The following is a 14511-nucleotide window of genomic DNA, read 5'->3' as shown; positions in this document are numbered from 1 at the left end:
TGATCTGGCACAAGTCCAGGCCTGGGGACAGATTATATTAGACCATCACAGACTGTAATAGGAATAATTAAGAAGCCTGATATCCTGGCTTTCTCGTAATTATCAGATAGCTCAGCTGATGTGTTTGGAACCCAGGTTAGGGAAGAACCTGATGATTCTTGGGTAGAGAAGTTTCTACACTCACCTACAATGGAAAAGTACAAATCAAAAGGGTTTATATCATTGGGGGTTGGGATGCAAATCAGTTGTGCCACTGGGGCGGGGATGGGGGAGTCTAACTACAAGAAGCTGTCACAAGATTGTCCAGGGTATTCTCTAAAGCATTGCATCCCACTCAAATTTTAACATATGTATGGATTAAGCAGGGACCTGTCAAAATATTGTTTTTGATTCAGTAGGTTGTACATTTCTAACAACCTTCCAGGTGATGCTGATGCTATTGGTCTGAGGACCACACTTCATGTAGAATGACTCTAAAAAGCTTGGGGCCAACTGAGTGGAGACTAGCATGATCCCAGTTAGACTTAGTAGTTCTACTAACTGAAAGTTTAAAAATGTAACTTTTGATTTAAAGAATTGATTACAGCGGCACCTGGGTGGCTCAGTTGGTTAAGCATTCGACTTCGGCTCAGGTCATGATCTCATGGTTCATGGGTTCAAGCCCTGTATTGGGCACTGTAACGACAGTTCAAAACCTGGAGCTTGCTTTAGATTCTGTGTCTCCCTCTTTCTCTGTCCCTTCCCACTTGTGCTCTGTCTCTTTCTGTCTCTCAAAAATAAATAAAAACATTAAAAAAATCGATTACAAACATGAAATTCTAACTTTAACAAATTGCTCTGAAATCATTCATACTTCTTAGGCTAGAGCTAGTTGATCTCAACTGGAAGAAGGTACCACTTCCAGCAGGGCATTCAGAAATGTATAGAGGGTGTTATTGCTTGCCATGATAACATAGAAGTGCTACTGTCATTTGGTACCTGGAGGCCCAGGACTCTCATTGTCTGATAATACATGGGAAAATTCCGAACAAAGAATTGTCCCATCCAAATGCTAAGAAAGCCCCCACTAGCTATCTGACCAACACCAGTGGAGACAAATGTACCCATTCCTGAAACCTCGGCCAGTTAGTTCTTTCAACATATTTAAAGTTTTATATCCTGGAACAGTAGACCCTCATGTGTTTTAGCTCATATTTTTAGAGTTTTGGCAGACTTTAGAATTTTCCAGTGGGAAGCAAGGCCTTTCTGTCTACGTGGTACCATAACTTGATAAAGTCATGGCCATTCCCACAACAGAGAATGAGTCCAACAGGAAGGGCTTCAGAAAGCCCTACAGAATCTGGATTGATCAATATTCCACATGAAAAATCAGAAAAGGGAACTTCCAGAGTCCCCCTTGAGGTGACAACACTCTCAAATGCTCTTGCTGGTGCTCACCTTCCTCCAAACCTGGTGCCATGACCAGGGTGCCTAACTCCAAACACAAATGCCTCCAATGCTTTTGGGTCTATCAAATTCCCACCAAATTCTTCTTCCACAAAATGGAGAGTCCCACAGTACTCAATTTGTGGGTCATAAAAGCTTTCCCAAGGTCAAACAGATTCTGACCTCTGATCCCAACAGATAGTGTCAAATATTACCATGTGTGTATTGGAAATTCTTGTGGTAACTTAGTTGTGGTAAAAAAAAAAAAAAAAAAACAGATATGAGAAATAAATACAGATATGAGAAATAAAATAGGGAAATGAAGAAGTGACTTAGGGCAGTGTTCAGGAAGGATGATGCAGGAAGAGATTATTGAAAAGGAAAACCCAAATCAACTTAGTGTGATAAGAAAGAGGCCTTGACAGCTGTTATTTCAGAGACTAGTTTTAAAAAAGATGAAATAATATTTCAATAAGCATATTGCAATAAGTATATTCAGTACAATGTAAGGAAAAAAATTGTATAGCTTTTTGAACTTCCACATTAAGTTCAAGAGATGGGAAACTCCTGAAAGGATTTGGCAGGGTCAGTCTGATTCTGTCTGGGAAAGCTTTCTTCATCTGGTCTTGGTCTTGGGTATTGCTAAATAGATGGGAAATGTCTCAGGGACCCCAGGGGAGCAGTTTCTGTGCCAAGACTCCAAGTCCCTCCTGACCACACTGCAATGACCCAAAGGAGATACTATTTTTTTTAATTTAACTTTTTAAAAATTTTATTTAAATCTGAGCTAGTTAGCATATAGTGTAGTAATGGTTTCAGGAGTAGAATTTAGTGATTCATTACTTACACACAACACCCAGTGCTCATCCCAACAAGTGCCTTCCTTAATGCCCATCACCCATGTAGGCCATCCCCCCTCCATCAATCCTCATTTTTTCTGTATTTAAGAATCTCTTATGATTTGCCTCCCTCTCTGTTTTTATCTTATTTTTCCCAAAGGAGATACTCCGACACTGATCACTACATTCTAAAAATTCTAAGATGGGTAAAATGTTGACTTGATAAAAAATTAGTTTCATAAGTAAAATAATGTGTACATAACACCCATAATCATCTGTATACATGTACATTGTGTACAATAATGCTGGATGAGTATTGGCTGCACTGGTGCCAACTTAGCTTCAAAAACTAGTAGCTCTCTATGTTGGTGAATGTTCTCTTAAAATGGTTTGTGGAAGTTCTTCTGAAATGGTGCCACCAGCTCCAGTGTATGAGACTTAACAAGAATTGGACAGAACTTCTTTTGCAGGAAAAGGTTTCACCGGCAACTGTGAGCCCTGGAAGGAATTTCAGGGCAGGAGAAAGCCATGCAGAGAAGGCTGAGTCTGCCTAGCTCTGCTTTGACTTTGATTTCTGTTAAGTTCTGTACCTGGGTTACAGCAGGCGTGTGTGTGTGTGTGTGTATGTGTGTGTACGTGCACATATATGTGTACACTTCCTGTCAACCTGTAACCTACTTGCAATGATACAAGCCACAGTTTGCATGTGAAGAGAAAACATCGTTTCTTATTTTGTTTATATAATTTTTTGCCTTCTTTAAATACTTCCTATTTCTAGCAGGGAAACAAAGCAAACAAACCAACAGAACCCAACTAAAAGGCGCATCAAGTTTAAACCTCAGATGCACACAATACTTTAAATTACCCTGTGGACACTAATCAGCTTCCCAGTTTCCTTTTGCCTGGGGTACTCATCTGCTATCGTCTTCCTCTGGGTCCTAGTGACACCCTTGGCTGCCTGGTTGCTGGGGTCCTGCTGGCTTCTGAGCTGAGGCCTGGAGCTGGTAGATTCGTGGTGGGACCTGTAAGCTCAGGAGCCATTTGTATGGGGCATGGGCCCTGAGACCCTGTTTCTCCTCCATCTAGTGTCCTCCATGCCACCCTGTTGGGCCCTCTGCAGCCTGGCATCACCACACTACCATTGACTCAGGGCCAGCCCAGTGGATCCCAGCTCAGCTCCGTGCTGGGTTCAGAACTCTCTGCCTGACCACTCAGTGCTCTTAAGTAGGCAGGGTCACCTCATGTTGGCTCAAGGGACCCCACTCAGGTGCTCCTTGTGGAGCCCAGGCATTCTGCGTCCCTTCCTGCTGGAAATCCATGAAGCATGTTCAACGCCTACATCAGGTTGACCACTGGGGTAGACTCTTCTTGCTCTTCTTCCACCAACCACCCTTCAGAGGGAAGGAGGAAGGCTTTCTTTTACACCTCCTTTATGAGACCTTTTTTCTACCACACAGAAGAAGGCCCCAAGGGCCAACAGAGACAGTTAACAGGACTCTCTTCTCTCGTTAGCATATGGTTTAAGCTGTAAGTCAAGTGTAGGCCATTTAAATAGCAGGCAAAAAAAAAAAAAAAAAATCAACCAAATCCTCAAAGCCTGGATTTGAAGTCTAGTATCTTGCCAAAGAGGGAACATACTTGGCAATAAGGCTTTTGACTCTACTTCATTAGAATGAAATATGTTTTAAGGATAAGTGCATTGGTTTTATATATTTGGAATACTATGTTTCATTACAACTGTTTTATAGGGTCTTGCAGGGAAAAATAAGACCAAGCCAACAAAGAAATATATAATTCAATAGCTGTAATGGACAAAGAGAAACATTTACTTAAGAATGGCTTTCCACAAATTAGGTATTAATCATATTTAGAATATTATCTGTATGTTTGACCATGCCTGCACAATTAGAATGTTGGTCACTACTTCTACATGCATTTGTATTTGCCAGTAATTCCCCTGTCTTCTTTTCAACCTCCCACTACTAATTTATGTTGACCCTCAAAAAAGAAAATGAGTACTTGAATGTCAGGGCATGTGACTTGCATTCTAGGACATATTGTAACTTCCAGAGCACTGACTCAGCAATCTAATGGTTTAGACTTCATACTCCTGACAGCTGTTTATTTCTTTCAATGTAATTTCTGAGAAAAATATCCAGAAGGGATTTGCTGCCCTAGATCTATCAGAAAACATATTTAAGATATCCTGTAGTTTTATAATACAAAAGACTAACAGTGAACAATCATATCATAAAGGGTTATGATTTCAGTAACAGTTTATCAGGCATAAAGGTGTTTAAAGCACCCACCTGAAACTTTGCAGAGATTTAAGAAGATAATGCATGGGAACAGTAGAAGCTAAGAAATCTTTCCAATACTATTTTAAGGCAATCAGAGAATAATGGAATTTGAAAGAATTCAAGATTATCTGATTCAGATCCCCACTTTCTGCACCTAGAAAAGTTTACTTATTGGCTTCTACTAGAGCAAGTAGGGCTGTTCAAAGATCAGAAAGCCTTGAGATAACAGTTGGTGACTGCAAATGGAACCCAGGTCAAAAAGTCTGAGTACATCAGGCTCAGATTGCAACAGACCAAATTGGGACCTAGAGGCAAAATTAATCCCCAGAGAGAAAGACTGAAGCAGATAAGCTTCCAGAAGTCAGTAGCTCCAGCAGGCAGGAGAAAGCATAGACAGCAGTTTGCATCTACCTGGTAACTCTGACAAGTCTTCTGACACCCATTCTGCCTCCCTAAGTGCTTCAGGTTTGAAACAATTACTGAAGACAACTAAAACAAAAATAGTAAAAAAAATCAACAAAAGAATGAAAACGATACACTAGAAAATATCTACTTACTACAAAAGAAGGCAGTGGGGAAGAATAAAAGAACAAAACAAATATCCAAATGGCAGGGATAGTTTCAACAAGACAAATTAAAAAAATAAACGTGAATGGATTAAACATGCCAACCAAAAGGCAGAGATGTCAGATTAGAATTAAGATCCAAGATCCAGCAATATGCTGCTGATGAGAAATACACTTTAGATTCAGAGGATTAAAGTAAAGAGATATAATGTGCAAACAGTAACAATAAGAGAGCTGAAGTGGCTACATTAATAAAAGATAAAATACACTTGAAGACAAAAAAGTTATGAAATGCAAATAGGAACTTAACATTTAAAAAAAACTAAAATTGATGGTTTGCATTAGACTTCATTCTTTGTGTTGTACAGTACTATGCATTTTAACCACTGCCTTATATCATATATGCACCATTACAGTATCATACAGAATAGTGTCACCACCCTAAAAATTGATCTCTGTCCCACCTGTCAATCTCTCTCCCTCTCCCCATGAACTGTTGGCAACCACTGATGTTTTCACTGTCTCCAAAATTTTTTCTTTTCCAGAATGTCACATAAGTATCATACTTTATATAGCCTTTTCAGACTGGCTTCTTTCACTTAGCAATATTCACTTAAGTTTCCTCCATGTCTTTCTGTAGCTCTATAGCTCACTTCTTTTTATTGCTGAATAATAATCTTTGTATGTATGTTCCACAGTTTATTTATCCATTCATCTATTAAAGGACATCTTGATTGCTTCCAAGTTTTGGCAATTATGAATAAACTGTTTTGTGCAGATTTTTGCATGCACTTAAATTTTCAACTCATTTAAGTAAATACCAAAAGTTTGATTGCTGGATCATATGGTAAGAGTATGCTTAGCTTTGTAAGAAGCTGCCAAACTGTCTTCCATAGCAGACATTTTTTTGATCATTTTTTTTTCTTTGAAGTGTAGTTGATGCATAATATATTAGTTTCAATGATTCTATAGTGTGTCACCATTTATATATCTTACAAAGCAATCACAATGGCAAATCTAGCTACTGTTTGTCACCTTACAAAGTTGTTACATATTATTAACAATATTCTCCATGTTGTACATTGCATCCTTATGTCTTATTTATAAGTGGAAATTTGTATCTTTTAATCCCCTTTCCTTATTTTGCTCTTTCCTCCCCCCCCCCCACTCTGAAAATCACCAAATTGTTCTCTGTATATATTAGTTGGTTTCTGTTTTGTTTTTAGATTCCACACATAAGTGAAATCATACAGTATTTGTCTTTGTCTGACTTATTTAACTTAGCATAATATCCCCTAGGTTCATCCATGTTGTTGCAAACGGCAAGATTTCATTCTTTTTTTGTTTGCAGCTGAGTAATGTTGATGGACACTTAGGTTGTTTCCATGTCTTGGCTATTGTAAATAATGCCGCAATGAACATGGGGTGCCTATATCTTTACAAATTAATGTATTCTTTTTCCTCAGATAAATACCCAGAAGGGAACTTCTAGATTCAATGGTCATTCTATTTTTAATTTTTTTAGGAAACTCTATACTGTTTTTCATAATGGCTGTACCATTTTGCATCCCCACTAGCAGTGCACCAAGGACATCCTTGTGAATTATTCTCTTTTTGACAACAGCTATTTTGACAGGTGTGAGGTGATATCTCATTGTGGCTTTGACTTACATTTCCCTGATGTTTAGTAATGGTGAGCATCTTTTCATGTGTCTGTTGGCCATCTGTATGTCCTCTTTGGAGAAATATCTTTTCACTTCCTCCTCCCATTTTTAATTGGATTTTTTTTATATTGAGTTATGTGAGCTCTTTATATATTTTGCATGTTAACTCCTTATCAGTTATATCATTTGAAAACATCTTCTATTCAGTAGGTTGTCTTGTCATTTTGTTGAAGGTTTCCTTTGCTGTGCAAAAGCTTTTTAGTTTGATGCAGTCCCATTTGTTTATATTTACTTTTGTTTCCTTTGCCTAAAGAGACAGATCCAAAAAATTATTGCTCATACTGATGTTCAAGAGCTTACTGCCTATGTTTTCTTCCAGAATTGTTATGGTTTCTTGTCTTCTAATTAAGCCTTAAATCCATTTTGAGTTTATTTTAATAAATAAATTTAATAATAATTAATATTAAATTAATAATTAATAACAATAATTAATAATCAAAGTAATAATAATTTAAATAAATAAATGGTGTGAAAAGTTGTACACTTTCACTTTTTTGCTTGTAGGTGTCCATTTTCCCTGACAACATTTACGTTCTTGCTTTCTTTGTCAAAGATTAATTGACTGTATAAGGATGGGCTTATATATGGACTTTCTATTCTGTTCTATTGACCTATGTATCTATTTCTGTGTCAATACACTATTTTTATTAATATACCTTTGGAGGATAGTTAGAGATCAGAGAGGTGATACCACCAGCTTTATTCTTCTTTCTCAAAATTGCTTTGGCTGGCTATTTGGGGTCTTTCGTGGTTCCTTACAAATTTTAGGATTCTTTTTTAGTTCTCTGAAAGATGCCATTGGTATTTTGTTAGGGACTGCATTGAATTTGGATATTGCTTTGGGTAGTAAGGACATGTGAACAATATTAATTATTCCAATCTATCAGCATGATATATTTTCCATTTATTTCAGCCTTCTTCAATTTCTTTCATCAATGCCTTATATTTTTTCAGAGTAAAAATCTTTCACCTCCTTGGTTTAAATGTATTCCTAGGTATTTTATTATTTTTGATATAATTGTAAATGGGATTTTCCTTAATTTGTCTTTCTGTTAGTTCATATTTAGTGAATAGAAATGGAACAGATTTATGTATTTAATTTTGTATCCCACTCAATTTGCTTACTAGTTCTAATAGTTTTTTGCTAAAGTCTTTACAGGTTTCTCTATATAGCATCATGTTATCTGTAAATAGTGACACTTTTACCTATCTTTCAATTTGGATGCCTTTCCTTTTTCTTATATAATTGCTGTGGCTAGTACTGCCAGTAGTATATTGAATAAAAGTGGTGAGAGGGGGCATCCTTACTTTGTTTCTGAGTGTAGAGCAGAAATTTTCAGCTTTCACCACTGAGTATGATGTTAGCTATGGATATCTCATATATGGCCTTTATTATGTTAGTACATTCCTTCTATACCCACTTTGTTGAGAGTTTTTTATCATAAATGGATGTTGAATTTTGACAAATATTTTTATGCATCTATTAAGATAATCATATGATTTTTATCCTTCATTTGGTTAATGTGGTGTATCACATTAACAGATTTGTGGATGTTGATAATCCTTGAATTGCTTGAATAAATGCCACTTGATCATAAAATGTGATCTTTTTAATATATTGTACCCAGTTTGCTAATATTTTATTGATGATTTTTACATCTATGTTCATCAGGGAAATTGGCCTATTATTTCCTTTTCTTGTGGCATCCTTGTCTGGCTTTGGTATTTGGCTAATGCTGGCCTTGTAAAATGAGTTTGGAAGAGTTCCCTCCTCTTATGTTTTTTAGAAGACTTTGAGAAGGTTCTTTGAATGTTTCTTCTTTGGATGTATGAAAGAATCCACCAATGAAGCTCGCTGGTCCTAGACTTTTGTTTGTTGGGAGATTTTTGATTACTGATTCAATTTCTTTACTAGTGATCAGTATTCAGATTTTCTTTTTCATCATGATTCAGTCTTGGTAGATTATGGGTTTCCAGGAATTTATCTTTTTATTTTAGGTTTTCCAATTTGTTGGTGTATAATTGTTCATATCAGTCTTTTATGATCCTTTGTATTTTTGTGGTATCAGTTGCAACATCTCATCTTTCATTTCTGATTTTATTTATTTGAGTCTCCTCCCTTTCTGTGTCTATCTCTGTCTCTTTCGCAGTGCATCTAGCCAAAAGTTTGTCAATTTTGTTTACTTTTTAAAGAACAAGCTCTTATTTTCATTGATCTTTTAAAATTGTCTTTTAATTTATTTCTGCTGTAATCTTTCTTATTTCCTTCTTTCTGTTACTTTTGGGTTTTGCTTGTTCTTTTTCTAGTTCTTTGTACTATAAATTAGATTGTTTATTTGAGACTTTTCTTTTTTTTTTTAATCCAAGTCTTCAAAGAAGCAGTAGTTTATTATTATACATGTAATTTACCTATATAAATGATAGAATAGGATACCCCAGTAAGAATCATGGAAAGTCTTTCTTAATAGACTCCCTGAGGCCTTTGTCATGGCCTTTCTCCAGAGAAAGCAGGGCAGGGCAGCACAGCCTGCACAGGGACCATCTTTATCTTCTGCAGTTTCACTATGTCCTTCTACCTTTGGTTCTCTGGTCAACCAGAGGCTTCTGGGAAGTTCCAAGAAGGTCCTTTACTCTGAAACAAAATCTTGAAGACTAGATAGTCCCAAAAAGATTTTAAATAGATCGCTTTATTTAGCACTGTCTGTATAGATTCTAACACGATATGAATTAGACCATGTTGAATTCATTTGCTTATTTGAAACCTGGATTCTGCCAGCTTACATGTCTCTATTTTATTGTGTTAATATTTTATTAAATGCTTTCAGTAAAATTTGATTTTAGAGTATTTTGGATTTTTACACTGAAATAAAGGAAAAATTTACTTTTTAGAATGTGAGATCCTTTGGAAATCCTGGGTATGTAATGAGAAGATTGATACTTGATAACATTGAAATCCGTGGTTCCTTTTTTCATGGAAACGTATCAGAATTTATGTTTTATTTATAATACTTTAAGGCAGTAAAAAAAGACAATATTAGGTTATAGAGGAAAATCAGATTAACAAGGACAATGACTTTGCTATGAAGCCATTATTCTTAGTCAAGAAGCAGGTTTTGTGCCGACCTAATCTTTTTTTTTCTTATTAACTTGTTTTATTTTTTTAAATTTACATCCAAACTATTTAGTATATAGTGCAACAATGATTTCAGGAGTAGATTCCTTAGTGCCCCTTACCCATTTAGCCCATCCCCCTTTCACAACCCCTCCCGTAACCCTCAGTTTGTTTTCCATATTTATGAGTCTCTTATGTTTTGTCCCCCTCTCTGTTTTTATATTATTTTTGTTTCCTTTCCCTTATGTTCATCTGTTTTGTCTCTTAATGTCCTCATATGAGTGAAGTCATATGATTTTTGTCTTTCTCTGACTGACTAATTTCACTTAGCATAATACCCTCCAGTTCCATCCACATAGTTGCAAATTGCAAGATTTCATTCTTTGTCATTGCCAAGTAATTCTCCATTGTATATATATATACCGCATCTTCTTTATACATTCATCCATCGATGGACATTTGGGCTCTTTCCATACTTTGGCTATTGTTGATAGTGCTGCTATAAACATGGGGGTGCACGTGTCCCTTTGAAACAGCACACCTGTATGCCATGGATAAATGCCTAGTAGTGCAATTGCTGGGTCATAGGGTAGTTCTATTTTTAGTTTTTTGAGGAACCTCCATACTGTTTTCCAGAGTGACTGCAGCAGTTTGCATTCCCAGAGACTTTTCTTCTTTTTTTAAATGTTTATTTATTTTTGAGAGAGAGACAGAGTGCGAGCTGGGGAGGGGTGGAGAGAGGGAGACACAGAATCTGAAGCAGGCTCCAGGCTCTGAGCTGTCAGCAGAGAGTCTGACGTGGGGCTCAAACTCATGAACTGGCAGATCATGATTTGAAGTCAGATGTTTAACCTACTGAGCCACCCAGGTGCCCTGAGTCTTTTCTTATTTCTTGACATAAGCATTTATTGCTGTTAACTTCCCTCTTTGAACTGCCTTTGGTACATCCCATAAATTTTGGTAGGTTATTTTTCCATTTTCATTAGTCTCAAAGCATGTTTTGACTTCTGTTTTGATTTATTCTTTGAAGCATTAGTTGTCAGTAGCATGGTCTAATCTCCACATATTTGTGAATTTTCCACTTTTACTTGTGTAATTAATTTCTAGTTTCGTACCATTGTGATTGGAAAAGATGCATGATATGATTTCATCTCTCTTCAATGTATTAAGACTTATTTTGTGGTCTAACATGATCTATCTTGGAAAATGCTCCATGTATACTTGAGAAGAACGTGTATTCTTTGGTTGGAATGGTCTGTCAATATCTGTTAAGTCCATCTGGTCTAATGTATTGTTTAAAGCCAATGTTTCCTTATTGATTTTCTGTCTGGAGGATCTATCCATTGATGTAAGTGGGTTGTTAAAGTATCCTGCTAGTATTGTGTTGCTGTCTATTTCTCCCTTTCACTCTGTTAATGTGTGCTTTACATACTCAGGCACTCCTACATTGGATGCATAAATATTTGAAAATGTTATAGCTTATTGTTAGGTTGACCACTTTATCATAATGTACACCTTTCTTTTTCTCTTATTACAGTCTTTGTTTTAAAGTCTATTTGTCTTGTTGAACTCCTGAGTTCTTGAGGGGCGAAAGTGAGAACAGATCCAAGAACATTCTTTGTTTCCTGTTTGGTGTGGACTTGGGAGGGTATTCAGAACTGTTGCCAATATGTTCTGGAACATAGCTACACTATTCCTGAAAATATGAGGAGGACAAAGGAATCTTTAGGAATGGCTTTAAAATTGGTAAGTTGTGGTTTTGTTGCTTGAATTGCACGGGGTCCTCAGAGAAACCAATATGGATGTACTTTTTCCCTCCCAGTGAGGAAGTGGCCACAACCCAACAGGAGGAAAAATCTAGAACCATTCAAGTTTTATGTTTTTGTGTAGGAATAATGATGATGATGATGATGATGATGATGATGATGATTCCTTCAAAAAAAACCCTGTAAAAAATAAAATAAAGTCTATTTGTCTGATATAAGTATAGCTACTCCAGCTTTGTTTTGGTTTCTGCTTGCATGGGATATCTTTTTCTACCCCTTTACCTGCAGTCTTTGTGTGTCCTTATATCTGAAGCGAGTCCCTTACAGGCAACACATAGATGGATATTTCTAAATTTTTTTTTCAACGTTTATTTATTTTTGGGACAGAGAGAGACAGAGCATGAACAGGGGAGGGGCAGAGGGAGAGGGAGACACAGAATCCGAAACAGGCTCCAGGCTCTGAGCCATCAGCCCAGAGCCTGACGCGGGGCTCGAACTCACGGACCGTGAGATCGTGACCTGGCTGAAGTCGGACGCTTAACCGACTGCCCCACCCAGGCGCCCCTGGATATTTCTGAAAAGAAATCCATTCAGCTACTCTATGTCTTTTCATTGGAGAATTAGGCCACTTACATTTAAAGTAATGATTGATAGGAATGTGCTTACTGCCATTTTGTTAATCGTTTCCTGGCTGTTTTCATAGTTCTTCTCTGTTCCTTTCTTCTCTTGTTTCCTTACTTTTGTGGTTTGACAATTTTCTTTAGTGGTGTGCTTATATTCCTTTCTCTTTATCTTTTGTGTATTACTCAAAAGAACTTATTTGCAAACCTAAAAACCTAGAAGCTTTTTCCACAATATTTTGAAAATATTGTACTACTTTCTTCTGGCTTGCAAAGTTTCTGCTGAAAGATCTAGTGATAGTCTTATGGAGGTTCCCTTGTATGTAACAAGTCTTTTTTCTCTTACTGCTTTTTTAATTTTTATTTTTAAATATTTATTCATTTTTGGGGAGAGCACTAGTTGGGGAGAGGCAGAGAGAGGGGGACAGAGGATCTAAAGCAGGCTCTGTGCTGACAGGCTGACAGCAGTGAGCCTGATGAAGAGCTCAAACTCACAAAATGTGAGATCATGACCTGAGCTGAGGTCAGATGTTCAACCAACTGAGCCACCCAGGTGCCCCTCTCCTGCTGCTTTTATATTCTCTCCTTGTTTCTAACTTTTGTCATTTTAATGGCAAAGTTACTGGGTTCTTCTTACTTGGAGCTCTCTGAACTTCCTGGATTTGGAAGGCCATTTCCTTCCTCAGGTTAGGGAGATTTTCAGCCATTATTTCTTCAAATAAGATTTCTGCCCATTTCTCTCTCTTCTCCTTCTAGGAGCCCTATGTTGTGAGTGTCAGTCCAAATGATGTTGTCCCATTTTTTCCCTTAACCTATCTTCTTTTTTATTTCTTTCTCTTTTTTTTTTCATTTTCATTCTTTTTCCTGCTCTGATTGGGTAAGTTCCACGGCCTTATCTTTGAGTTAACAGATTCTTTCTTATGTTGCATCTAGTCTGTTGTTGAACCCCTCTAGTGTATTTTTCAGTTCAGAAGTTCTATGATTTCTATTATATTTTCCATCTCTGTTGATATTCCCACTGTGTTTATCCATTCTTTCCCCCAGTTTAGTGAGCATCTTTGTAACCATTACTTTTAACTCCTTATCAGGTAAATTATTGTCTCTATTTTACTAAGATTTTTTTCCCAGAGATTTTATCTTGTTATTTCCTTTGGAATAACTGAATTTTTTTTTCTTTCATGGATTGAGTTTTTGGTGTTGTATCTAAAAAGTCATTGCCAAACCAAGGTCGCTTCAAATTTTTTCCTGTTATCTATTAGGAGTTTTACAGTTTTGCATTTTACATTTAGGTTTAATTTTAAGTTAATTTTTGCGAAGGATATTAGGTCTGTGTCTTTTTTTTTTTTTTTTAATTCACTCAGCCACTCTATTTCTTTTTCTTTTTTTTTTTTTTGCATGTGAATTTACAATTTTTCCAACACCATTTGTTTAATAAGCGTCTATCTTTTCTCCATTGAATTGCCTTTGCTTCTTTGTCAAAGACAATCTATTGTGTTTGTATGAACTTTTATTGGACTCTTTGTTTTGTTTCATTGACTTATTTATCTATTAAGCAATACCACTCTGCCTGGGTCACTGTAACTTTATAGTAAACTTTATAGTAAGTCTTTTTTTTTTCTTCAAATTTAATTCCAAGTTAGTTAACATATAATGTAATAATAATTCCAGGAATAGAATTTAGTGATTCATCACTTCCAAATAACACCCATTGCTCACCACAACAAGTATCCTCCTCAATGCCCCTCACCCCTTTAGCCCTTCCCCCAACCTAACACCCCATCAGGAACCCTCAGTTTGTTCTCTGTATTTAAGTGTCTCTTATGGTTTGTCTCCCTCTCTGTCTCTATATTATTAGGAAGAGACCTTTATGTTCATTTGTTTTGTATCTTAAATTCCACATACGAGTGAAATCATATGATATTTGTCTTTCTCTGACTGACTTATTTTGCTTAGCATAATACACTCTAGTTCCACTTATAGTAAGTCTTGAAGTCAAGTATGGTCACTCCTCTGACTTTGTTTTTCTTCTGTAATACTGTGTTGGTTATTCTAAATATTTTGTCTTTGTGCAGAAACTTCATAATTGAATTTGCAATACTCACAAAATATTTTGCCAAGATTATGATTGGGGTTGCATTGAATTTATACATTACATTGGG

At 36.5% G+C, this 14511-nt stretch overlaps 1 protein-coding gene across 15 annotated transcripts in view; it reads right to left on the bottom strand.

Moving 5' to 3' along the window:
• Nucleotides 1–14511, bottom strand: part of TJP1 (tight junction protein 1) — a 373407-nt gene that overhangs the window by 294466 nt on the left and 64430 nt on the right. The window lies entirely within an intron of this gene.

The sequence above is a fragment of the Leopardus geoffroyi genome, chromosome B3 (genome assembly GCF_018350155.1).
Source record: "Leopardus geoffroyi isolate Oge1 chromosome B3, O.geoffroyi_Oge1_pat1.0, whole genome shotgun sequence".
Classification (NCBI taxonomy): Eukaryota; Metazoa; Chordata; class Mammalia; order Carnivora; family Felidae; genus Leopardus; species Leopardus geoffroyi.
This window is presented reverse-complemented; position numbering and strand designations above follow the sequence as displayed.